This window comes from Dipodomys merriami, unplaced genomic scaffold, assembly GCF_024711535.1.
Source record: "Dipodomys merriami isolate MVZ:Mamm:240054 unplaced genomic scaffold, mDipMer1.0.p SCAF_9, whole genome shotgun sequence".
NCBI lineage: Eukaryota > Metazoa > Chordata > Mammalia > Rodentia > Heteromyidae > Dipodomys > Dipodomys merriami.
In genome coordinates this window covers 2,535,567-2,563,079 of record NW_027206512.1, presented here as the reverse complement: position 1 = coordinate 2,563,079, position 27,513 = coordinate 2,535,567, and the positions used below count along the sequence as shown (strand labels likewise).

The 27,513-nt window shown below is 33.9% G+C and overlaps 1 protein-coding gene across 4 annotated transcripts in view; it reads right to left on the bottom strand.

Annotated features, from left to right (window-relative positions):
• The window catches only part of Fstl5 (follistatin like 5), an 829,526-nt gene extending 803,990 nt beyond the window's left edge, over positions 1-25,536 (bottom strand). For all 4 annotated transcript variants that reach the window (XM_070012485.1, XM_070012487.1, XM_070012486.1 and 1 more), the window contains exon 1: positions 25,161-25,536. The gene's annotated coding sequence lies outside the window, so the exon portion shown is untranslated. The remainder of the gene's footprint in view (positions 1-25,160) is intronic.
• Positions 25,537-27,513: the final 1,977 nt, after the last annotated feature.

Genomic DNA, 27,513 nt, shown 5'->3' with positions numbered 1-27,513 from the left:
AGGCTAGCTCTCTACCACTTCAGTCAGAGCACCACTTCTAGTTTTCTGCTGGTTAACTGGAGGTAAGAGTCTCACAGATGTTCTTGCCAGGACTGGCTTTGAACCACAGTCCTCAGATCTCAGCCTCCTGAGTAGCTAGGATTACAAGCATGAACCACTGGTGCCTGGCTTTCAATAGAATTTTAAGTAGCAATTGCATATTGAAATTTATGAAAAATACCTTATTTCCACAGAGCAAATACAAAGTAGATGTTATCATGCAAACTACACTGAGCAGACATCTTCATTCTACATTATTGTTTGTCCCAAACAGTACAGTTGTACTTAATTTACTATAAAAAGATACTGCTGCTTTGCATCTAAGCTGAATGTTTCCTTGACATAATACCATAATATCATAATGTTATAATATGGTATAATGTTTCAATTATAAATAATAACATTATTTGACCTTGAAGATCCTGCTCTGATCTAAAGGATGAGAATGCTATTATAGTCACTGTCTTCCAAATTCCTTATTTTCTATATTAGTCAACACAAAATGCAAATGAAAGAAAAATGCAGCTCTCAGTACCAACTTTTCCTAAAATCCCGAAGGTAGTATGTTACAAATTTTATTTGCTATTAAAATTGTGATTTTTTTGTTGTTTTGTATGTTCCTCCCCAACAGTATAACCCCTATTTTCACTGTATTTGATGTCAGTGCCCTGCATCTTGGGAAGGGGAAGGGAGAAACAAATGCTAAAATAAGGATACAAGTTGGCCCATTGTAACACTGAGATGTACAAAACACTATGTTAAACTTTACAACCTCAGTGGAGTATGGGTGAAGGGGGGTAGTTGTGGAGGTGGGAGGGAAGGGATGGTAGGGGGAAAACAAAGGAGGAGGCAACAATGCTCAATAGGAAATGTACTCATTACCTTGCTCATGTAACTGTATCCCCTCTGTACAACATTACAACATTTTTACAATAAAAAAATTATCAATGTTAGAGTTTAAATGGAACTTACTGCCTAAGAAAGTCTCTAACAGCTTTAGGACTATGTTTATTTTACAAGAAAAATATCTGTAGCAGTTTTACCATGAAGTGTTTTTCTCTGTATGTAAAACTGAAATACCACGGGGGAAACTTGTCCATTCACTGGAATCATCCTAGTCTCAGAGGTATTTTAATTCATTCTCAGAAAACATGTGCAGAAAATCTGAGAATTCATAATTGGTGGAAGTTGTTGTGACTTAACATGTCTTCTTGAAGAATTCCAAAGGACAGCTCTCCTTACTGTTGATCAGGACAAAGTTGTCAGTGATTGCCACAATGAAAAATTAGAAGTTTCTCACATAAACCCTCCATATTCTCAAAGAACATGGAAAGTACAGCATTAGCCAGTCCATTAGATAAGCCTCAGTGTGCTGAAGACTTAAATATATTCTTGTTTGAACCAAAGTAAACAAGAAGTTTAAACTTCCTAAGAAACCCTCACAACTGTTGAAACAGTGCCATGCTGTAATGTGAAGAACAATGGTCAATGGTCAATGCAAGTCATCTGCAGCCATTACATCCAAGGTTGACCTTGTTTTCAGCAAAGAACATAAGAAAAGTTACATTTTATTGCATGTCACTTTTTCAACATTGATAGATAAAACACATATAAAAATTCTATCTTCATAGAAAAATAATAAAGATAGGTAAGGAACAAAATCCATTTATAATCTTTCATGATGTAAAAAGAAGACTTGATTTTTTTGTATATGTGTGTGTGTGTGTTCCACCCAAACAGTGTGTGCTTTCATATTCTTGATGAAAAGTAATGGACATTTTTAAAAAATCCATGTGGCCAACTCATGTCAGTTCTGTTAATATATAAATCAGAACTTTCTAAATTGGCTCAACTAGCCTAGATTGGTCCCCTTGAAGGGGTTGGTATTGAGAGGATGTATGGAATTTACAATGAAATGTCTAATAAGAGGTCTTTATGTCTTAGCTCAAGATGTTACTGATTTTACTGACACACATGGAGCCATTGTCATCCTACTCCCTTACCAGAGGTCTAAACCAGTGTGGTTCCTAGCCTTGGACCTGAATCCCTAAAACTATGATAAGTCAATATTTATCTTTACAAATGTTTTAATCAGCACAGTTATTTGATTGTAGTAATTCAATTTTGATTAATAGACACTTCTTTTTAGGTAAATATTTCTAAATGATAAGGCTAAGACATTGGTAACATTCTGACAATTTTATTAAGGATATTTTTGGGAGGCTGAAGTAAGTAATTACATTATGAGCTATGTAGTCAGATCAAGGCTAATCTGGGCTACATAAAAATATTGTATCAAAAATTTTAAGTAATTTTGGAATTATTTCCTCTAAACAGATATAAGGATGGGTCCTACACTGAGTTGATCTATACAGAATTAAAGTTTGTTGTAACTTCATTAATATATTGTCTCTAAAGAGCATTATAATAAAATGATATAAACTCATAATCATCATCCAAGCCTTTGAAGACCTGTTTCAGGAGTCATGTACCATATTGTAAAATCCAAAATAAATTTGATAGCCACTACTTTTAACAACATTATGTTTCAAATCCTTTTCTGTGAAATATAAAAAAAATGACCAAACTAATTGTTATAGTCTTAGTTCCTAGTAAAGTGTAATTTCTGTACATAGAGCTCCCTATGATCCAGCAATACCACTCCTGGGCATATCAAACATGCATTACTACCAAACTGAATGTCCAAAATACAATGTTTTCTTTCTATTTTTAATTCAATAGTACCTGAGGCCTATAATTGATATGTCACCCATATTTTTTTGGTATTGAAATTTTATATTATTATACACTGTAAATCTCAAATCCCAACAGCTAGAATGACATTCTCTTTGGTCTCAAATGGATAACATCACACACACACACACACACACACACACACACACACACACACACACACACACACACACAGGATATCAGGATATCAAAATATCTTAGGATGTTCTGAGTAACAATTATTTACTCACAAAACTCAAGATATTTGTCTGCCCTGGGTGACATACGAGTTTCAAACATCTCGTAGCAAGTCTGAAGTAATTCCTGCTTGCAGGATTTAGTTTTAGTGTGATGAATATCTTCATTCACTTCAATAGGGATAAAGACTTGCCTAGTGACTGGTTTGTGGGAAATAAACAAAACTTATCTGTGATACAAAGGTAATGAACTTCCAATCATTCAGGAAAAGAAAAAATTCAAATGTACACAATAGTGATTTATATAGTCATATTATTTTGGAGTAATTTCTTTTGTGTTATATATACTATTAATAACATAACTAAATTGGATTGCCTTTTTATATTTGCATTTTAATGCAATAATAGGTTTTCATTTAAACTTTTCTTCCACAAGTCTATTAAAAATGAAAATTTATCTTAATATAAGTAGTTGATCAATATTTACTTCATTACAATCAAACATATCAGAAATTTGTACTGCACGCAATCATGCAAGTGCACAGCCCATTATTAGTATGGAATAAAATAAAACTAAGTTTTTAAATAACCTTGGCTGCTTTTGAGGATGATAGGGAAACAAAAGTCCTTCTTGCAGTGGAAGTGTAAACATTAAGACTATTGTAGTACTTTTGAACATTTATTTGAGTAAAACCTCAGGGGAAATAACTTGGATTCTTTTAGATCAGTTGCACACTGTGGTGAATATAGCTAATAACTGAATTCCTTATAGTCAACATCACTGAGGGTGAATTCCTCATGTTCTCACCAAAACATTGTCTAATACTTTAGGTCATGGATATGTTAATTCATGTGAAATCTTTGAACAGTGAAATCACAAGTAATTCTACCACTAATTACTCAATACATAAAATTAGTCAGGATATAACAAAAAATAAAATGAGCAATACTATGATCAGCAAAAAATACATACAACAAAAAAGCAGAAAACAATAAAGAATTAAGATAGTAAGTATGTTACTGTTCAAATTTTCTGAGTAATTATATTAAAAATCTGTTTAGCTGTTTTATAATTTTTCTATAAAAATTCTCATTAAAGTGTATGCATTAGAATTGAAGTTTTTAAATGGTATTTAAAATAATAAACTAAGAAACACCTCAATAAATTAAGAAAATTATTTTTTATATTAGCAGAGGGAGGTTAATAAACAGACACAGATAAATGTAACTCTGTATAAGCATATATTTTTTATAAAATGTAATTATTTTTAACAAATAATATACTGGGTACTGGTGGCTCATGTTTGTAATCTTAGCTCCTCAGGAGATTAAGATCTGAGAATCACAATTCTAAGACAGCTTGGGAAGAAATGTCCATGAGACTTTTATCTCCAATAAACTACCCAGAAACAGCTAGAAGGGGCTATGGCTTAAATGATAGAATACTAACTTAAAGCAAAAAGAAGCTCAAGGACAGCACCCAGACCCTGAGGTCAAGCCCCATAATAGACAAAATTAAAAATGACAATAATAATGACAATAAAAGGCAAATATTTTGACCATCAATTTCTAAAACCCATTAAAAATAAAAATACTTTTAAAAAAGTCCAAATGCTCATTGGATTTAACTTCGACATAATTGTAAAAAAAATGAATCTATATAAAATATACATTTATACATATATATGTATATAATATATACTATATAGAACATATTATATACATAATATATACTATGTATATAATATATAATATTTACATGTATTATATATGATATATTATTTAAATAACTTATTTAAATAAATAATATGTAAGCAATATTTTAGATATATGAATATAATATAGGAGAAGTCAGGTAAGATGGTGGAAAATTAACAGGAGACCAACAGCACTCTACAAAGGAGCAGAGTTTTGTGGTCCCACCAAATTATCTATATCTAGAAAGTCACATCAGATAAGCTATAGTTATACAGAGAATGATATCAAAGAAGAAAATTACAAGCAGCCTGCTTACGAAGGCAGATTTAAGCATTCGCCTGGAGGGAGCTAAGACAAAAGTAACAGAGACCATGTTCCCACAGAGTTTTCATTCACCTGCAGCATACTCTTAAAGACAGGAATGGGAATCCACATCACATCCAGCCATAGTTGGATACAGAGACAAGTCATCATATTATAAATGGTCCTAAACACCAAGGAAAGTATGAGTACCCCTCAAAAGAAACACCTCTCTCCCTCCCATAAAACAATATCTGGAAGGAAACCCTTGTCCCACCGGTGATGAACTCCATATTTGAAACTGACATAGAGCCTGCCAGAGCAGCAGGCCAGTAAATGGGCTGAAGAAGTGTCAACATTTTTCAGGACGGCAAAGGAATCTGATACCCTTGCACCACCCCTCTTTGGTTGAAACCAGAAAACCTGACCAAGAGCATCATCTCCTCTCAGGTGAAAACAGCCCCACCCAGGGAGAGGAAGGTCTTACCACAGAAGAACAGGTCTCCTAAGGGGAAACAGCTCCATCCAGGTAAAGGCAGGCTTAGAGAGAGACATCCCTGAACCTCTATATCATATAAAGACAAGCTAACCACTCCAGACATATAACAGCTCATCCTGCAGCTAGCTGGGTATCCTGGGATCAAAAAACAAAAACTCTGAGAAACTGCACTGGAAAAAAAAAAACTAAAAGAAAAAAATTGAACAGCCATAAAACCTGAGGGTGGCTCCATGGTAGGATAAAAGGAGAATCTCAGGACCTAGCTCCTCTGGGAAAACAAACTGATTCTAGACATGCCATGGTCCCACCCACACGCAAGCTTGCTTGAAGAGATTCTAAGTGAAAGAAAACAGCCAATGCCTTCCTGCACTAAAACACCAAGCAAGCCAGGCGCTGGTGGCTCACGACTGTAATCCTAGCTACTGAAGGAGGCTGAGATCTGAGGATCATGGTTCAAAGCCAGCCCCGGGCAGGAAAGTCCCTGAGACTCTTATCTCCAATAAAGCACTAGAAAACTGGAAGTGACACTGTGGCTCAAGCGGTAGAACGTTATCCTTTAGCTGATGATCGCAGGGACAGTGCCCAAGCCCAGAGTTCAAGCCTCACGACTGACCAAATCAATCAATCAATCAATCAATCACCAAGCAAATCCTCTCTCCCACTAAGTTAGGATGGGAATAGGATACAAAGTTTCCAAGTTTGTAAGGCAAAACTTTTTTCTATCCTCTAAACAAACTGATTTGAGAATTCATATGTTCACATTGACTTGTAAAGTAGGTTCAGATAGACCTGAGTGTGGGAATCTAGATAAAAGCTACTTCCCCATATCAAGAAGGCTTCTGAATACAACTAAGCCACAAGGAAAGCTGACCCCCACAAAGTTACCAAAGGCTCAATCAAGAGACTGAATAGAAGACATTGGGGAGATGCAAGGTCCCCTAAACTAATTAAAGAACTTTTTTTCTCTTTTTTTCACTGATATTCTGTTTAGGCCTAGATACACAGTCTACGGTGATTAATAGACTTCTTTTTTAATTACATGCATACTTAATTCAGGCTAAATTTTGATTACTTAATTTTCTACGTGTGTATCATGCTTAGAATTTTTAATTTATGATTATTATTTTATACACATAATTTTAATTTTTTCTGAATTTAGGTCTTAGTTTTCTTCCATTCATTTCTTTCCTTTTCGATATTACTCTATTATATTTGCTCCTCCCTCTATTTTCATTGTATATCTTAATTTTTTTAAATTTCATTTAACCTGTTTTCCTTTATCTCTGGTCCTCTACTTCTTTGTTTTCTTTAGAAGTTCAATATAAAAAGTCACTCAGTTCAAGAATATGAGTGAGAACACTGAAATCCAAATCAAGGAAGTAAAGAAGTCAATAAAAGATCTAAAACAAACTTTAATAAAGAAATTGAAGTGGTCAAAAATGACCAATTTAGAAAAATATATTTAAGGATATTCTAGCAAAGAACTCTGGAATCTCCAAAATGATAGGCCCATTCAGACACAAGAAGTCTCTAGAACCCAAAACAGACCACACCACAATAGGCCATCTCAGTTACAATGTAATTCACAGAAGATCTATAGAGACTAAAGCGAGGATTCTAAAGCTGTCAGGGAGAAAAGAGCAACCTCCTATAAAGGAAAACTAAAGAGAATAACTACAGCTTTCTCAGCAGAGACCATGAAGGCAAAGAAATCTGAAAGGAGGTATGCCAGCGTTAAAGGCAAGAAACTACCAACCAAGAATACTGTCCCCAGCTAAGCTTCCTTTTATAACCAAAGGACAAATAAAAACCTTCCACAAATAAAAACAATATATCTCCTTCAAACTAGTATTACAGAAAATACTCAAATTACTACACATAGAAAACCAACAGGAACACAATATTGGCAGAGAACATGCCAAAATCAAGGAACCAGATAAATATAGCAACAATTGACAAGGCACAGCCCCTAAGATGGAAAACATGGCAGGAAATACCAAACACCTCTCAGTTCTAACTGTCAAAATTAATGGGCTTAACTCTCCAATTAAATGACATAGATTGACTAGTTGGATAAAAAAACCAAGATCCATCTGTCTACTGTATTGAATTGACAGATCTTACTGACACAAACATTATAAAAAATATTAATAATAGAAGCAAGCAGGGATGTGGCCAGAAGAGAATGCTACTATACTGTTTTTCAACCATTCAGGAAAGCAGTATGGAAGCTCCTCAGAAGATTGAACATAGAGCTCTCCTATAACACGGCAATCCCACTCTTGGCAATTTACCCAAATGACCACAAACCAGACTGCACTAAAGTTACTAGCACAACCATATACATTGCAGCAGTATTTATTGTAGGTATGATATGAAATCAACCCAGATGTCCCTCTGTAGAGGGATCAAGAAAATGGGCTATATATACACAATGGAGTTCTCTGCTTGCATCAGAAATAATGATATTGCCCATTCATAAAGAAATAGAAAGATTTATAAAAAATATATTAAGCAAACACCAGACCCAAAAAAACTTTGGCTGCAGTTTATTTCATTTTTAATAATGAGAATATGTCTAGCATATTCTTAGCAAAGGATCACTGTTCAAAAAGAAATATACTCATTACCTTACATATATAACTATAACCCCTCTGTAAATTACCTTTACAACATTTTTTTGTCAGTTGTGGGACCTGAACTCTGGGTCTGGGTGCTGTGCCTCATCTCTTCAACTCAAGGCTAACACTCTACCACTTGAGCCACAGCACCATTTTTGACTTTTTCTGCTTTTGTGGTGTTGAGGAATTGAACCCAGGGCCTCAGGCATGCAAGGCAAGCACTTTACCACTGAGCCACCTTCTCAGTCCCTACAACATTTCTTAAAGACAAGTAGAGTGAAAAAGAGAATATAATAATAAAATATGATAATGTAATACATATTTTATAATATGATACATAAATATAACAATGTTATATATGAATAATAAATATAATAGGGCTGAGAAGGTGGCTCAGTGGTAGAGCGCTTGCCTTGCATGCATGAGGCCCTGGGTTCGATTCTTCAGTACCACATAAGCAAAAAGAAAAAAGCCGGAAGTGGCTCTGTGGCTCAAGTGGTAGAGAGCTAGCCATGAGCTGAAGAGTTGAGGGACAGTGCCCAGGCCCAGAGTTCAGGCCCCATGACCGGACCCCCCGAAAAAAAACCAAAAAACAAAAACAAAAATAAAATAAAATAAATATAATAAATGATAATAAAATAATACTAAAATTATAACTAGTATAGGTCTAGGATAATCTTACCAGACAAACAGAAAAGGTAAAAAACTATGTACATATGGCCTTACAAGATGATGCTAAGATAAATTAAGGCCAAGATATGGACACAAGAGGATTTTTCTTTGTGGCTGTTGTTTTAATGTGCTCTGTGATTTTTTTCTTTTGTATGTTCTTCCTCCTATGGTATAACCTCAGTTGTCACTGTAGTTGATTCTAGTGCCCTGTATCTTGCATATACATTTTTTTCTAATTTGGGGAGAATAAGGGAAATAACAAAATGCTGAAACAAGGATACAGGTTGACCCATTGTAACAGTGAGACATACAAGATACTACTTTAAAAATGAACTTTACAAATTCAGGGATGGAGACGGAGGAGTTGAAGAGGTGGGGAGGGAAGGGATAGTAGAGGCAAAACAAAGGGGGCTCAAGAGGAAATGTACTCATGACCTTACTCATGTAACTGTAACCCCTCTATACAGTATGTTTACAATAAAAAATTTAAATAAAAATATTGTAATACAAAAACTAAGATAATACATAAATAATATAGTAAAATATATAGAAATTAAATATATCCCATATAGGGTATGGTACATATTATGTATATTACACATGTGTACATATATGTGCATATAATATACCACATATTATATCTACATGTATATACATATAATATGTTTATTATATGTGTACATGTTGTATGTACATATGTTTATAATGTGTTTATTTCATATACTAATTTTATATTTTATATAATATATACACACAGGTATATATTATATTCATATTACATTATACGATTTTATTATGTAGATACTGTAATATACATATATTACATATTGTATATGATATATAAAATGTATTGAATGATAGAACATATGTAAAATATTATAGATCTACTTATGGTGTATGCAATATATACTATATAAATATGTATTTATATAAAAATATGTTCATTTATATTATGGTATATAGTGTATATTTATATAATAGGTACAATGTTTTTATTTAAAATATTTTAGATGCTTCTATTTATGCTGTCTCTCTATAGACAGCCTTTTCAAAGCATGTCCAAAGATTAGAAATATAAGACCTTGAAGTAAAGGCAGATACCCTGAAAATAATATAGGAAGGAATAGGACAAACTAAGGCTCCTTGACAGAAGCTGAAATTTTCTTAATAGAGACCCAGAAACACAACAAATCAAAGAAAGTTTGGACAAATGGGATTGCATGAAGTTGCAGAGCTTTTGCATGGCAAAGGACATAGCTAGTAAGATCAATAGAAAGCCCATGGATTGGGAGAAGATCTTTACTACCTATACAACAGACAAGGACCTCATAACTAAAATATACTTTGAACTCAAAAAATTGTCACCCAAAAACAAATCCTCAAAGGAACAACCGCCCATTAATAAATGGGCTAAAGACTTAAGTAGAGACTTCTCTGAGGAGGAAATAAGAATGGTCAGTAGATACATGAAGAAATGCTCCACTCAACTTCTCTGGCCATAAAAACCTGCAAATCAAAACAACATTGAGATTCCACCTCACCCCAGTTAGAATGGCTATAATCAGGAAATCTAATAACAACAGCTGCTGGAGGAATGTGACCAAAAGGAAACCCTACTGCATTGTTGGTTGGACTGTTCAACCACTCTGGAAAACAGTATGGAGGTTCCTCAAAAGACTACACATAGAGCTCCCCTATAACCTAGCAATCCCACTTACCTAAATTAAAACAAACAAGGCCATACTAAAGCTACCAGCACAACTATGTTTATTGCAGCATTATTCAGCATAGCTAATATATGGAAGCAACTTAGATCCCCTTCAGTAGATGAGTGGATCAAGAAAATGTGGTACCTGTATAGAATGGAATTCTATACTTCCATTAGAAAGAACGACACTGTCCCATTTGTTAGGAAATGGGAAGACCTGGAATAGATCGTATTAAGTGAAGTTACCCAGTCCCAAAGAAATTTAGGTCCCATGGTTTGCCTTCTTTGCAAAAATTAGAATACATATAGGATAATCTTATCAGATGAGCTGTAAAGCTCATAAACTATGTACAAATGACCATATGAGATGATGCCAAATGAAATGAACCCCAAGATATGGATACAAGAGGTCTGTCTTTATTGTTACTGTTTTAAATGTACCACGTGATTTTATTTGTTTTGTTGTTGTTGCTGTTGTTTCCTTCGCATGTTGTTTCCCCTATCGTATATCTCTGTTGTCACTCTGCTTGATTTTGATACCCTGAATCTTTTTTTTTTTTTTTTCCGGTCTTGGGGCCTGAACTCTGGGTGTGGGTGCCTGTCCCTCAGCTCTTCAGCTCAAGGCTGACACTCTACCACTTGAGCCACAGCACCACTTCCAGCTTTTTCTGTTTATGTGTTGCTGAAGAATCGAACCCAGGGCCTCATGCATGCAAGGCAAGCACTCTACCACTGAGCCACCTTCCCAGCCCCGATACCCTGAATCTTGTATATACATATTTCTAATCTGGGAAGGGGAAGGAGAATAACAAAACGCTGAAACAGGGAAATAGGATGATACATTGCAACAAGGATACCCAGAGAACAGTATATTGGAAACGAATTTTAAAACTTCGGGCAGGGGCGGGGGCGGAAGGGGAGGAGTGTAGGAGGTGGGAAAGGGAAGGGATAGTGGGACAACAACAAAGAAGGGAAGGGGTAACATTGATTGACAAGTAATGTACTCATTGCCTTACTCATGTAACTGTAACCCCTCTGTATAGCATCTTAACAATAAAATAAAATAAAAACAGAAATATAAATTTATGAAAGTGTTTTTATTGCCAGCATTAGATATCATTCTGAGTGTTGGCAAGGGAAAATTCTTCATATGAAGTTACTTTGAACAAACCCTGTGCAGAGGCTCATGACTACAATCTTACCTATTCTGAAGGCGGGGATCAAGAGGATTCTAACTGAAAGCTAGACAAAGGCCAAAAAAAAAAACTCTTTGAGAACTTTCAACAGAAAAGCTGGTCATGAAGCATGTCAGTCCAGCTGAGAAGTAAAAATAGAGACTATTCATACATAACTAGAGCAGGAGGTACTGGAGAAGTTTCTCAAATACTTGGACACTGGCTGGCAAAACATGAAGCCCTGAAACCAAACTCCAGTAAAACAACAACAAAAAAGAAAGAAAAAGAAAGAAAGAAAGAAAGAAAGAAAGAAAGAAAGAAAGAAAGAAAGAAAGAAAGAAAGAAAGAAAGAAAGAAAGGAAGGAAGGAAGGAAGGAAGGAAGAAAAAAGGAACCAGTTGCTGAAGAGTACCTTCATTTAAACTTGAATAGGAAAGGATATCAAAACGAAAACAGAGGAATTCAAAATTCACTATTTAATAGAATTTAAGATTCATTGGCAATCCTGTTGATGGGAAGGGGAAACAAAGAAGGAGGCTACAATGCTTGATAAGAAATGTACTCATTATCTTGCCCATCTAATTGTAACCCCTCTGTACAGTACTTTCACAATAAAAAAATAAATAAAAATTAAAAAAAGAAATGCACTCAAAAAAGAAAATATCAAAAAAAGACTCATAAAACAATCTGCTTATTTATAAGATTATTTCTTTGTTGCTTTGTATGTCCCTCCCCCATAGTATAACCCCTGCTTTCACTATATTTGATGTCGGTATAATTTGTGGAGGAGATGGGGAAAAACAAGGCATTTAAGGATACAGGTGGACCCGTTGCAACAATGAGAAGTACAAGTTGTCATGTCGAAAACGAACTTTACAACTTTGGTGGGGGGGGGGAGGACTGGGGGAAGGAAGCTGGGAAAGGATGTGAAGGGTAAACAAAGGAGGAGGCTGGATCGCTTGATAAGAAATGTACTCATTATCTTGCCCATGTAATTGTAACCCCTCTGTACAGTATGTTCACAAAAAAATAAAAAAAAAAACAATCTGCTTGTATTGTTGTCTTACTTCATTTCTTTAAAAAAAATTACTGTAAAGTTGATGTGCCTAAGGGTTACAGTTACACAAGGAAGTTAATAAGTACATTTCTTTTTAAACAGTGTTACCCCCTCCCTCTTTTTCACCCACTCTCACTCCCTTTTGGCTTTCCCTTCCTCCCCCAAGGTTCATTACCAACAAGGTTCATTACCAACATAGTGTCTAGCATCACAGTTGCATTAGTTCACCCTTTGTCCCACCGTTTCTGCGGTTCCCCTCCCTTCCCCAAATTAGATAAATTTATATACAAGACAAAGTGTACAGAAAGTAAAAACAGTGACAACAAAGAATAAATCAGGGAAAACAGAAGGAAAGAAAAGAAAGAACTGCAGTTGATTAAAAACAAAGAACCAAAAACGTCTTGTTTCTATTTCTTGGAGCACATTTGGAAAATCATAATTTTATATAGCAATGGGAACATAGCATTGAGCTATTGTGATCCTCTGTTGAGAATATCCTAGATATATTCTAATTACTACAAATGAGGAAACCAGGAAGCCTATGCTTCTTTGGGTCTGGTATGCTTTACTTAAATTTTTTTCCCAAGTTTTTCATTTCCTTATGAATGGGGCCATGTCATTCTTTCTGATGGAAACATAGACTTCAACATTTTCTTGATCCATCCATCTACTGAGGGACATCTGGGTGTATTCCATATCTTAGCTATGGTAAATAATGATGCAATGAACATAGTTAAGTTGGTAACTTTAGTCTAGCCTGGTTTGTGATCTTTTGGGTAAATGCCCAGAAGTGGGATTGCTGGGTCATCAGGGAACTCTATGTTTAGCCTTTTGAGGAACCTCCATACCTCTTTACAGAGTGGTTGAAGAAGTTTACATTCATACCAACAATGTATTAGTGTTCCTTTTGGCCACATTCCTATCAGCATTTGTTATTATTAGTTTTCTTGATAATGGCCATTTTAACTGGGGTAAATACACTCTTCATACTTTTAAATGCAATCCTTATTACTACACTGAATTAAATGTGCTAATTTGATACTTAACTACATCTCTAATATATATATAGATAGATAGATAGATAGATAGATAGATAGATATATACATATATATACACACACATATATATCCAAAGAATTTTCATTCCTTATTTATTGAGCAAATAAATAAAAACAAGCAAATGTAAAATTTAAAATCTAGAAAGTTTTTTTCACTATTAATAAAATCTTAACATATGACACCATGGATATTGGACTAAATGCATTAATGTAAATATTAAAGAAACACAAGCAGGGTACCAGTGGCTCACGCCTGTAAACCTAACTACTCAGGAAGCTGAGACCTGAAGATCACGGTTCAAAGCCAGCCCAGGTAAGAAAGTCCATGAGATTCTTATCTCCAAAAAACCAGGAGAAAAACAGAAGTGGCGCTGTGGCTTAAGCGCTAGAGCGCTCGCCTTGAGCTGAAGAGCGCAAGGATAGCACCCAAGCCCAGAGTTCAAGCCCCATGACCTGCAAAAAAAGAAAAGAAAAGAAAAGAAAACAAATGCAACAAATTGCCATTTTTATTATTTAAAAGTGATTATATTTTCTTCAAAGTAATTCAACTTCTGGGAAATATTACACTAAAAGTAGAAATGTAAATTAATTTCTACTTCATTTCAAATGTTCACACATCAGAATGTTTATGGATAACAATAAACTACATAATTTGCTATCAAATTTAAATGTAACACTGAAAAGTCAATTCAATTGAAAAATGTTAATGATTGAATAATGAATTCTACTATGGATTGAATAAATAATCTAGATGAATCTAGATGAATAATCTAGATGAATACTTCTGTTACAATGAAATTATGTTAAGAAGGTTTAAGAAATAAAAGCTGGAAGTATTGGTATACACTTTTAATCTCAAAATTTGGGAAGACAGGGAAGAGGGTCACAAGTTTGAGTCTGAAGCCATCCTGTCTTAAATAAAGTTTTGTTTTTGTTTTTGTTTTTAATTTTCAAGAATGGAACTTTGTAATAGCATTTTACAGAGCACTGTAGGGTTTCAATAGAATTTTAGATGCATTTAATACTTTCTCATGAATAGAACTAAACATATTAATTAAAAAGATGATTTAGCAAATTTTATATTTGTGTTGGACTTTAAAGATCATGTAGCAACGTTGTAATAAAAAATAACATAAGATGGTGCAGGAGGTATGGCTCATTTGCACATAGCTAGCTAGTCACTGAGTGAAAATGATAGGGGCAGGTATTGAATTTGAGTACTTGTCTCAGATATAAAAACTAACAAGCAAAGAAAACCCTAAACTAGATGTTATTTTCTTTTTTATTTTTGTATTTACTTCTTATTAGAAAGGTGATGAACAGGTGTATTACAGTTATGTAAGTAAGTTAATGAGTACACATATACATATATTAATTTGGGAATTAAATCTTAGTATGAAATTGTTAACTAAAACATTAAATTTGTTTTCTAATTTCCTAGGAATGATATATTTACTTCAAGACAATGTTCAAAGTTTGGAAAGTGCTAATTTAAAATGATGTGTAAATTCACTGTACTTAAGCCACACAGCAAGAGTATAGAATTCTTATGACTAGCAAAGACTTTAAGTTTTGTGATGCCTATAGAAAATCACTTGAATATTAGGCATTTTTCCATATTCTATTTCCTGGAAGAAGAAGTGAGTAATAATAAATAGATCTGGCAATTTAAAGCCTGGTATACCAGAAAGAAGTTTTCATAGTATACATAAGAATGTATAAATCAAACCAGTTACGGATAATCACAAATAGGATACAAAGAGTCATGTGTAACCTCTAAAACATTTAAATTACTGTGAATTTTACCATTTTGTGTTTGTTTTGCATTTAAAATTATTCTTTCCCTTATAACTGAAGACTAGGTTGTTTTTTGAGTCTAAACCTAAGCCATGATTGAAAAATCCTCAATTCATTCTTAAATTCCCTCTACTGAATTTTAGGTTGTTGTTACTAAAATGCTCAGTAAAGAAATGTCCATAAGAGTGCTGTCAAGATCAGTTCTGGGTATACCATCCTCCTCTGATGATATTGTCACACTAATTCTTTACAGAAGGAATAAAAACTCAATGGAAAAAAAAAAACAACAAAAAAAAAACCTTCCACCTTCTTCAAGCCTCAGAAACTTAAAGCACCTAAAGAAAATAAATACTCATAGATGTTATTTATTTGAAATTGTTGTTTTAATGATTTGCAAAGATAGATACTTAAGTGCACATGCTTTCCTAGATTATTTTCATTTTCTTTTTCTTTTTCAGCTTAATTAATTATATACTCATGAACAATTTCATGAAAGGAAATAGTTCAAGCAAGGTTTTTGCACAATTTGTCAAAGTCTTTTGAAGTGTTTTTTTTGAAATGCACTAGTATTTGATAGTCTGCCAAAATATTGCACTACATATTTTGAACATAGCTGCATTTGTTTAGTCCAATTGTTTATGGTCCCATGATTTCATAATTTATAGATTTAAATTAGAATCAAATAATAGCTCATAAGTAATGTGATTTCTAAGGAAGGACCTAGGCAAAAAAAACAACATTCAAGGTATTTCTTTTCCTAGTATTACCTGTGGATTTTGTGTGTGGGGGGGTGGGTGTGGGTGTTTGGGTGTGGGTGTGTCTGTATGTGTGTGAAATCTGGGGCTTGAACTATGGGCCTGGGCTCTGTCCTTCAGCTCTTCATATCAAGGTTAGCATTATACCACTTGAGCCACAGTGCCAATTCCAGTTTTCTGAGTGCTTTATTGGAGATAAGAGTCTCACAGAACGCTGTTATGTAATGTGTAAAAGTAAAAATTGACTGTATAAAGTTAAGTTCTAAAAGAGAAGCTTAATTGTCTTAATTTAATCTTACTTTCATTGTGATAAAATACTTAAGAAAATCAAGGTAAGGGAAGAGGACATTTTCACTTATAATTTTAAGTTTTTGTCCATAATCTTTGCTCCCTTATTTCTAAGCCCATAGTGAAGAGACCAGCCACACTAGCAGGAGCAAGTGGAAGAAATTATTTACTCCATATTGGAGAAGAAGGAAGGAGAGAAACAGAGAAGACACACAGACAAGACACAAGCCACAAGGACACACAGTGACTTTATTCATATAGATGGCTTCACCTCCTAAAGTTTTAACAACTCCAAAATGTGACACTAGCTTCCAACCAAGACTTCAACACATTAGTACATTTCATAGACAAATAATAGTCTACTCCTATAACCCCTCCCCCATGGGTTCAAGCACAATATATTTAATCTAGGTCTAAGAGTCCTCAAAGCCTTACATCTCCAATATTGTACAAAATATGAAGTCCAAAATATCCTCTGAAATTCAAGACATACTCTTAACAGTGGGTCCTTGTAAAATCAATGTTACATACTTCTAAAAATTACAGAATAAATATTCCCATTCCTAAAGGGAAAAAATGGATAATGGCAGTGACAACTTGGAATGAAGCAAGACCAACACTCAGTAAGAAAGACAGTAAATCCTATAGTGCCATGTATGACACCTGGGACTGGGACATGTAGCACAGGAATGTGAAGAACAATGAGCTCAACACAGTTCTGCCAACAAATGGTCAAATAGATCCCAGATTGAAGCTATCTGCAGCTTTGTCCAGCAGACATTAATATTCCTGGCATCTCCACCATTTGTAGGTCTCCATTGCATGAGAGGTTTCACCCTCAAGGCCACATACATTGCCCTCTCAGAGATTGCCTGCAAGAACTAAGTTCTCCATAGAGTCCTTGTTCCCATCTGAAACAAGTATTTAACTGTCTGCATTTTAATTAGTGTTTTTCTCTTTTAATCTCCCACTAGAAATCATCCAAAAATCAATGTATATTACAAAATGTGTCTAGCTTGTTTTTCAAAAGTATTTCTAAGGCCTCCTGCAAACCAGTTCCAAATGTTAAAGAATCTTCTGGTCAGGTTTAGTCATAGCAATAATTGCATTTGTCTGGTACCAATTTTCTGTGTTAGAATTTCCATCATGGCAACAGATATTTGAGTGAAATAATTTAAAGGAGGAAAGCTCTATTTTGACTAAGGGTGTCAATTCATCATTATAGGAATGATAGAACAGAACAGCTCTGATTATGGTCAGGAAGCAGAGAGAAAATACCCCAGCTGGCCTTCTTTTTTTGGGGGGGGGCTCTGCTAATGAGAAAGTGACATCCACATTTAGGAGAGCTCTTCCTTATCAGTTAATTCTTCCTGATAATTGTATCACAGATATACTCCAAGAGATAGTTTGTAAAACTTACTCTGTGCCTTTCAATAATGAAAAGATAATCAGCAATTACATTAAGCATCATTAATAATATTACTAATAAAAATAATAATGTTTTCATGATGTAAGCCTCCTGACATTTGCAACATAAATTGACCCTAAAGAATAAGCAGTTTTACAAGTTGAAGTTATTCCAGATTAAGACATATCATGCAATCAAGATCCTATAACCCTAAAAATCATTTTTCATTAAATTTGATGTAATTGTTATGTAACAATGAAAAGCAAATGCATGTTTACTCAAAAATTGGCATTTGGTGAGATATAGCATAAAATTGGAATGGCATTTGCTACAGCAAAGCCTACAGAGATCTGAAAAGGATATATGTACACAATCTCCACTTATAAATTGTGGAAAACTTAAATGTTTATATGCCAATTAAGTTAACTTGCTACATGTAGTACAGAAAAAATGATGTAGATAAAGTTATCTATGAGTTTTCACATCAAGATCACTGAAAAGTATGCAAATTACTGACCAGTTAATAATTAAGACTGAGAATCATGTTATGAATAAGATGATATTTTAAGAGAATTATGCTGTCTCCTTGCCACCACAGGAAAAAAAGATCCACAAAGCTTTGTAAATGTAGAATTCAAATTTAGATCAGAACTATAAATTTGTAAAATAACTATGAAGAGATGATAATTGTGTCTATTGATGTAAAAGCTTTCTACAGGGCTCCACCAATATGGCAGTCAATAAAATTAATAGACACAATAGTGAACAAATTTCAAAACAGCTGACTTTTCTACCATATCCCATTTAAAAAGTAAAACATTGGCTATTGCTAACCAATCAGTAAAATACCCTACCGTGTTTCAATTGAAATATGGAATTTTCTCCATTTAACCAAACTTTAATAACTCCTTTGAGATCCATTTAGGAAGACAGCCATAAACTTGTATAATGAGGATTCACTTTGGGATCTGATGCAACTCTGGTTCATCTGGAGCTTTGCTTTAATTACTACCAAGAGAGGTCTCTTTTACCCTAATTAGTCAACTTAAATACTATATAAGAATAAAGAGTAGCAACTAGTTGTCAGTATTTCTTTTTACTGAAAATAGAACTTGATACAACATATTAAAGTACTTATTGTTCACTAAACAGTAAGCACCCATTTAACACTATCTTTTTGGTTCTGTGTTTCAAAGCTAATGATTTTATTTTTATTATTTTATTTGATCTTGAAAACTATTCAAAATCTTGACAATTGATTTGTGTGAAGGTGTGTAGTACTTACAGGCAACACAAAAGCTAACTACTTGAAGCACACTTAATTCAACAAGTATTTATTTAGTTATTCAGAAAATAACTAAATAAAATTGGCCCTCTTAGAACCCAATTGCCTTATTCTAGTGTTTCTTATTCTGTTCGAGGTACAAAGGACAACTTGGTTACTACTAAGTAGTCTATGAGATCAAATAATGTAGCATCCTAAAAACATTAAACACAGTAGAAAAATTTTAAGAACTTTGGTCTCTTATGTTCAAATTGTATAACTAGGTAGATTATGAAATAAAATTGTATCAGTATATCTTTCAAAATAAAAGTGTTGAAGAAATAATAATAATATGTACTAAAGAGAGCATTATAGGAAAAAATAAAATCTCTATGACATTCCTAGTTGGATAATGGACTTAATCAGAGTTACTAGACATGCACAGTAGGCTAGGGATTATGGTTTGATTTTTCTTGATCAATTTAACCCAAAGGACAAAGAAGTAGAGATATTGGCATAAATTTCTGTTCCCTTGTATCTAAAATAAGGATAATACCAAACTTTACAACATTATATAAATATTAGTTGACTTAGTATGAATAAATGGACTCATAAGTATACATGTTTATTATAATACTTATAATCGTTCATATTTCTGTCCGTATTTTCTTTAGAGATGGACAAGGCTAAAAAATACTCAAACAGAAACTTCATTATGAAATAATAAATGTTGGGGAAAACTCACTGGCTCTTTAGAAATAAGAGAGTTTCAATTCTTTATTACTAAAAGAATTAGATCAGAGTTGAATATGTTGGGTCTCTGGCAATTCCTGGGGTTTAAGGAGAAAAAGCACATAATCACCTAAGACATAGTAGGGCCACTTGTCTTTTTATGTAAGAACTTTAGTTTTAAGGTTTTGGAATTAAATTATGTGAAGTTTTGTGCTCACCAAAGTAGTATCTAATGTATTTTGTGGAAGTGGTACAACAGTGAAAGGTAAATTATTTCCATTTCATCATCATCTTTGAGGAATATAGGTTTTCTTAACTGATAAAATGAATAGAATTAAATAAAAGTCATTCAAAGTTACTCAGTTTTTTACATGGTGTCTTAGAATTGCTACCAGAGAGAGCTATGAGCCAGTCATGATCAGAATAACATTTTCTGTGTTGACATATAAAAGAAGTCACTAAGCAACTATGTTGCTTTAGAAATTTATGACTTGACAACAAAAGCCACACTGAAGCAATATTAATTACTATTTTTTTAAGGAAGAAGGTTCAGAGTTAAATTATTTTTCCTACATTACATCATGTCTAAATGTGTAAACACTGGTATATGATGAATAAGAACAATTTACACGGGCTGGGAAGGTGGCTCAGTGGTAGAGTGCTTGCCTTGCATGCATGAGGCCCAGGGTTCGAATCCTCAGTACCACATAAGCAGAAAAAGCCGGAAGTGACACTGTAGCTCAAGTAGTAGTGCTCTAGCCTTGAGCTGAAGAGCCCAGGGACAGCACCCAGGCCCAGAGTTCAAGCCCCAACACTGGCAAAAAAAAAAAGAATAATTTACACATAGGGAGATCCATGCTAGTTCCATGAAAACTTATGGCTTATTTGACAGATGTAAGGATGCTAACCTAGCTCTTCTGAATATATTTTCCAAAGCAGGAGTTTTTAAATCCTTTATCAGAAAACATATTTTCTCAGACTATAAATAATACTGTAAACTTTACAATATGCATACATCCATTCTATTTCCTTGTTCCCGGCAAATCTTCATTTCCAATTGTCTGTTACCTTCCCAATCAGTATCAAAGTTTCTGAAGGATATTTCATGCCAAGAAATTGATGTGTGCTTGAGTAGCCAAAATAACATATAAAATTATTATACAGTTCGTTTCCAACATAGTGTCTTGAACATCTGACTATTATAATAGATAAACCTGTATCCTTGTTTCAGCATTTTGTTACTTCCCTTCCCCTCCCCAAATTAGAAAAATGTATATACAAGATGCAAGGCACGGAAATCAAATACAGTGAGAATGGGTTTATACCATGGGGGAAGAACATACAAAAGAAACTAAAAATCACATAGTACATTAAAAACAGACAAAGAAACACAGAAAAAATCTCTTGTTTCCCTATGTTGGGGTAGAGGAAGGGAGGAGTTGAATAGGTGGGGAGGGAAGGGATGGTAGGGGAAAAACAAAGGAGGGAGTAACAATGCTCTATAGGAACTATACTCATTACCTTACTCATGTAACAGTAACCCCTCTGTACAGTATCTTTACAATAAAATATATACAATAAAAAAGAAAAGACAAAAAATTATAAAACTGAGAGAAATTGAGGGAAGGGATGACTGTTCAAAAAGTAGGACTTAATACCTGACTTATGTAAATGTAACTCCTATATACATCATATTTTAAATAAAAAATTTAAAAATAATGTAATACTATTGCATATTAAAATAATTACAAGACACATTTCACAGTAATATTTTCATATAGCATTAAGTCTTCTAAGGTAAATTATTTTTTGACTCAAGGAATATGTCTTGAATTTGCATGTTCAAGATTATCATCCTTGCACATTTACCATAGAGTAAAACCTTCCAAAACTGTATATACATAGAGTACTTCTCAGTCTCTCTCTTATTATATCAAGAACTTATTTTCTAATTCTTCCCATTTCATAAACATATTAAAACCCATAGAGGCCTTGAACTTGTGAAAAAAATCTGTTCAATCTATTATAATAACAAGATTTCCTCAATAATAATGTGATTTAAAGCACAAAAAACTGATTACTTTCTTATGTGGTTATCAATAGATTTCCACAAGTGACCCTACAGCTCTCCTTAAGTAGACTATACCCAAAGGGTATTGGAGGTGTTGCAACAGAAAGTGATTACATCTGTTTGGTAAGAGATAATTGCTCACCTGGCTGTTACAATGGTGCCAACAACAAGAAGTAATATTCCAAGCCTCTTAGTTTATAATAAGCTTTTGAGAATTGCAATATATTATGTAGCAACAAATAATGAAAGAAAAGTAGGACATAACTGATAAGGCCTATAAGTTTCATTGATAGCTATTCTAAGAAAACTCTTAATAAGGAATCAGCTATCACTAATATATCAATTCAAAAGGACTGACAAAATGTTCCAAACTTTCAGAATTCTTTTATTTCATTATTGATTGACTTATGTTTTTATTTTCCATGATATTAACTAGAAATTAAAAAGAAGGAAAATAGTAATGCTATCTCTGAGAACACAAAACTCCAATTGATTCATCTTTCTCTTAAATCTCACAAAACATATAGAAACTTTTTCATAAGAAAATAGAAATCTAGATAGTAGTTTTCTTTTTTAAATCATGGCATGATCTATATGCCTTAATATACAAACAACTATGTAAAACACCAGCTTGAGCATCTCATATGACAAGTCATTAAATAATTTCAATTATTTTTCTATGCAGTTTGACAAAGTTCATTTCTTTGAAACAAGCAGTGCCACATCTGCAATCTCTATAATGTAATAAATTAACAATTTGCCAAGCTCTCTACAATTGTAGCATTTACTATTCTTTTGGATTTTACATAAATGTTATAAACTCAATGTGTAGTCACTTGTTTGTTCAACAATTACTGAATTATCACATTTCACTATTTTTCATAAGTGTCTTCAAAGTTAACAATTGAGAATCAAATTCTCAACCCAAAGAGTTCCGTGCATGCTAAATTCAGCTCACTATGGGAATTACATTTTATTTCACAATAAAGATATAAAAGCTAAATGTAGAAAAAAATCAAGAAAAAATGCTTCTACTCTCTTAAATGTTCAATCTCTTGATCAGACCTATATATGACCTCCAGTGCTATTATTGACAACAGCACATTTTTATTTGTTTGTAAATTTCACATGTATCACAAGACTAAAAATGATCTAAAAGAATACCAGATTCTGGTAGTTCAAGTTAATTGTTCACACTTAAGTCATAAAGACAGGTAGCATAAACCTATAGTCATCAAAGCAGAAGTGATACTGCAATACTGAGATACTGAAAGCAGTGAGATACTGAGCTTCATTTGCATAAATACAATATTATGTATATTACTACCTTTTAAATTAGCTATAAAATTAAGGAATACTTTAAAGTTTCATGTTACATAAAATGTTAGAAACCATAATTCAGGTTGCATTTCTAGTGTGACCATACATACCATATACTTAATTTTTAAAAGAAAAGTTAAAAATAAATAGTAGTAAAGAAGCTGTATATATACTTAAGAAAGATTATTTGGCATAAACATTTAGGCTGAGGGTTTCATATAAACTTGTTTTTCTCTTTCTATTAGTTTAAATTTAGTTTAGATGAATAATTTTTATGACTACATAAACATGAGAATTCATGGCTAATATTAACTAGACAAAGAACATAGGTGTAGGAGAAAAAATGGGAACAACTTAAAGGAATTTGCAATTGACCACTGGTGCTTGCAGCAGTACCCATTTCTTGTAGCAATCTCTACTATGGTGTGAATGTATCAACGTCTCTACTCTGAGAAAATACTTGGCATCAGCATGAAAGCTACATGTTATCCTAATAACTGTAATGTAACTAAAGTAGAATTTTTTATGAATTTCAAAATATAAAAATATTTCAATTTACGTACTCTGGTTGCTAAAAATCATATTCTTGTTTGGCTTATACAATATAAAATACTTGATATTTTATCCATCCTAGTAAAACAGGGAAGTCAGTTTTCATCTGAACTTTCCTTGCCCAGGGTGTTTTTCAATAATCATTTATATTTAATCCAATGTCACTGAATGACTCAAATGAAGGATCATAATGCTTTTATTAGATCACTAACATGCTTGCTAAATAAAGTCACAAATATAAGAAATACAAGGAAGACAGATAACTTGTATCATTTCAGAATTGCTCACTGTTTTCTATTTAACCACATTGAATTTGTTCTCCATGCACATTCAGAATACAGTGCAGATGATAAAATGAACATATCTTAAAAAGAAAATCTCTTCAATAGAGAAAAGCTCTCTGTTAAGCATATAAGACGTTAAACATTGATGAAACAGAGACATTTTCTCAACCAATGCTTCCCAGTTCCATTCAATTACCAACAGACAAATAATACAAGCCAATTCTGTATTATTAAGTCAGAGCTTCACATTTACTTCGACCTCTAACATGAGAGGCCAGGAGGGGATGATATTTAATATTCTACAGCAGAATAAACAATTCCCAACTTAGAAATACACATGACCTTGAAATGTTCATAAAATGAGTTTTACAAGTTTTATTTGAGTCAACTGCATCAAAACACATCTGAACGAACCCAGCCTGACACAACTGTTCCTCTTCTTCCTATCTAAAACACATTAAGAGTGATATTCACATTGCATTCTATGCTCTAGACATCAGAACTGATACTTATGAACCAGATGCTAGTCCATTCAATCTAGTTTGGTAAAGATTACAGTTACTGTAAACAATTTATTGATGGATTTAATGTCATTTGTTAACATATTTGGGGGCTTGTATTGGATGTACCTTATCCTGAGCCACGTTGAGAGTGTTCCTTTAAAATATTTAACTGAAAAAGCTAGATGTAACATGATGGTATCAACTTCATAAAAAAATAAAAGCTCTCAACTTCCTTTCTATAATTTATACATCATCATCAACAAATGCGAACAGATGCTCTGGAAATAATAATGATATGGTAATTATTGAAATATTTTTCAGTCATTTCCAAAGTCCAGTTTCAAATACAAAATAAGCTTATTTTAATTTATTTTTATCGCAGTCTATTTCTCTTCCATTTGCAATTATGTATAATAACATTTTTTCTTACCTTATTTTAAGTCAAAAAGTGCCTCAGAAAGATTCCTAAACGATGAGGATATACGAATCACAGGCTAAAAAACAAGACTGTATAAAGATCGCATTAGCTTGGAAAAAATCAAAATAGTTTGTTTTAAAACTACAGAAATCTCCAAAGTCACGCCTAATGAGCACTGGTTGCAAACAGAGGACTCCCTCCCGTCTGACTTCACACTCCTTTGTCAAGTTAATTGGGTCCTGCTGGTAAGGCTGGTCCCAGTAGGCTCTGAGAGTGCAAGAGGGCGTTGCCTCTCGTTGCTAGAGCCAGTGGTTCACGGGTAGGCGCCGAAGGTTCAGCACCAAGGGCGGCGGCACGCACAGCACTAGCTCTGCATTCACCCAGTTACTCTCAGTTAGTGAACCAGGCTGGTTATTCTCGCACCTCCTCCCTTGGGAAGAGCGGCTGCCATTCAACCCAGGGGCGCTCCGCCCCTGCCACCTGACGTAACTGCTTTGCAAGTCAGCCACGGAGAGGTGTGGGTTGGTCCTTCGTATACTGCAGCGATTTAGGCAAGAAGATCCGGGCTTAAAAACCCACAGGCATCCTGGGACTTCCAGCTTCATATGCAACAACCAGTCCTGTAGAAACTGACCGCTGTCAGCGTAGTTGGAGCCCTCCCATGTCAGGGACCGCTTCTGGTATGAAGTCCAAACCTCGCAACTACCACGGATCCGACTGGAAGAAGGGCTGGGAGGGAGAGCAGGCAGCTAAGCCTGGAGGAGGGAGGCAGAGGGTACTGAGAAACAGAAAGAATCAACCCAACAAATACCAAACTTTACTCCTTCTCCCAGCCATTTGCTCCGGTAATGGATTTTTATTTGGGGTTCCTGCTTCTTCTCAGTACTATGAGATGCAAGGCTCTGGGAGTTTCTGCTGCAGAAATTGCTGGAGAAAAACATCCCTGGATACAAGGAGAAATGTGAAAGCTTGTAATGCTTCTCACCATTTGAAACAAATTAAAAAATAAAGAAAACAAACAAACAACAATAACAAACAACGTATGAATGTGACCTAGTAAATGTCGGATTTCATGTATATTCCAATATAACGTAAATTGCCTTGTTTATTCTCATGCTTTTTATTATACTGTTAAGTTGTGTAGAACTGGAGAGTCTGGGGTTTAAAAAAATTAAGAACTGAAAAAAAAATTCGAAAGATTTCAGCTTCAACTTCTACAGGCCAAATCCTGAACGTTCTGCTATATTTATTATGTCTAATATATCAATATTTCTATGAAAGATGTAGTATGCTGGAAGCATTGCATAGCCATTAGCGATTCTAATGTGTACGTGATGCTTATTGTCCCAGTCAAGCTCTCAGGATTTTGATAGCAAGAGAAAGGGGATTTGCCATCTCAAATTCCACAGACTATTTAACCTTGTAAACAAATACTCTTAGTAAACTAAAACCATCAATCATCCAGAAGGGTCATTATTCACAAACTCTCCACAACATCCACCTACAGCCAAAAGACTCACTGATGCAAAAAAAGAAAAAAAAACCCATATAAACATATAAAAGTAGGCTTAATTAGGCCTACTTATTCTTATGTTAAATGAAACATTTTTCATAAAGGTTTGTTTATTTACAACGATTTTCATAACATTTAATATTGTGTTTCATCAGAACTAACCCATTCTGTTTTGTGTCGTTGTACTCAACGACTCTGACAAAACCTAGATATTCTCACTGTGATTTTAGTAACTCTGATCAAATGAATAAGCTTGTTTATGTTTGCAGCAGAAACAAATTAACTGATTTGATTTTGTGCAATGTTAAAAAAATACTTATTTTGTGGATGCACACTCAAATTCTTTATAGTTATTAACAGAAAAGAAAAATATAATATTTTCCCTCTCAGAGAATTCTGATGTTTTCTGCCTTGTGTTCACTATTCCTTGCAGCTTTATTCCAGAATGTGTCATTTTCTTTTAGAAATATACAATTTCCTGGGGCACATAGATCATCATTCCTACATCCTGTGGAATGCTTTGTTTTCCTCTGACAGCTACCAATTTTATGTTACTACTCAAATGAAGACTACCATGCCTTTCTGCACTGCTCATTACACACATGTATGTATTGTGTACTTCAGCTCACATGGCAAATAAACAATATTTCCAGATATTATGCTAGAGTATCAGGTAATACATGAGGAGGGGAGCAGGTAGACATTGTACAATTGTAATTACAACTAGGCCAAATGAATGGTCTTTACTTAGGTTGGCCATGGCACAAATGCTTATTTGTGTAATTACAACTAGGCCAAATGAATGGTCTTTTCTTAGGTTGGCCATGGCACAAATACTTATGTTGCTTTTAA